The 1,342-nt window shown below is 41.1% G+C and overlaps 1 non-coding gene across 1 annotated transcript; it reads left to right on the forward strand.

The window, feature by feature from the left end:
• Positions 1-249: 249 nt before the first annotated feature.
• On the forward strand, positions 250-331 carry trnas-uga. The gene has a single exon. It is a non-coding gene; the product is annotated as a tRNA-Ser (tRNA).
• Positions 332-1,342: the final 1,011 nt, after the last annotated feature.

The raw sequence follows: 1,342 nt of genomic DNA on the forward strand, positions 1-1,342 counted from the left end.
TCTATATTTTCAATCACACCCTCTCTGAATAGATACAGTGACTGAGATAATGAGGATACATTCACAAATTTATCCAAATGACTTCACAGTATTGATAGCACAAAGACAAGACTTTACACATATTGCAAAAGCATAGGACTGTAGATCCTTAGGTCGCTGGTTCACATCCGGCTCGAAGGAGGTGTAGTGGCTAGCGGTTAGTGGTATCACGTTCGCCGGAACGGTTGGTCGGAAATAATATTATATAAGGTCACGGTGGCCGAGAGATTAAGGCGTTGGACTTGAAATCCAATGGGGTTTCCCTGCACAGGTTCAAATCCTGTTCGTGACGTGTTTTTGGGTGTCAGCCATGGCCTAGAAGTCGGAGAAGCGGCTTGTGATCGGAAGGTCGTCGGTTCGATTCCCCCACCGGACTGGCAGAAAATCTGGGTGTGGTGGAGTACTCCCTCCCCCTCCATTAGCTGGCTGATGTGCCCTTGAGCAAGGCCCTTAACCCCTCAGTGATGGATGAAGAGAAGAATTTCCCAGTTTGGGATCAATAAAGTAAATACAAATAATGAAATAAATAATTCAATATGTATCGTGGATACACGTGGACTGATAATATCACAAAAATCAGCACGACTGCTTTAGAGAAGCTTTAGAAGTTTAAATCACCAGCAGTACGAGCAAGAACACCAGTAGGAGTGTGAATATGACGCGTAGTATTGAGGTCATTTGTTGTAGTGGTAATATTGAGTACGTAGTAGTGGGAGTTATGGTGGTTTTCAGAGTAATGGTAGTAATACTGTAGCACGACGTCTTATCTCTCAGCTGTCGTAATATGAAAAAGTCTGTTCTTGAGCTTTGGATCGACGTGTGTGTACAGCGTGATGAAATAATCTCAAGTCAAGGCCCGCTCGCTCACATTTTTGCAGCTTTCAACTGCGTTTTCACAGCCTTCATCGCTCATTTTCTAACGAACGCGCTGTTAAAAGTTGATTTGGGATTAGCTTGTCACACATCTGACATGCATTCTTTAGCTTTCATTTGAATAACGCACATTTGATTGTAAAATTAACTGGGATTTAATTAATAATATAGTTGTTTTACTTGTATTAGTGTTAACGCTGGTTACTATACAGTGTTACAGTTATAGATGTAGTCATAACAGTGAATGTTTTCCCACTTTTAACCTTTCTTATACTTCCATACAGTGTGTAACAGTAGTGTTAGTGTTGTGCAATAATGATCTTTATTACTATCTTACTGTAAACTGTGAATATGTGCAGTTATTATTCATTCCAGCAGGCGTATCATGTCTGCCTCGTGTTATCTGTCTGTGTAGGAGTTCAGGCCTTTC

The sequence above is a fragment of the Chelmon rostratus genome, chromosome 11 (assembly GCF_017976325.1).
Source record: "Chelmon rostratus isolate fCheRos1 chromosome 11, fCheRos1.pri, whole genome shotgun sequence".
NCBI lineage: Eukaryota > Metazoa > Chordata > Actinopteri > Chaetodontiformes > Chaetodontidae > Chelmon > Chelmon rostratus.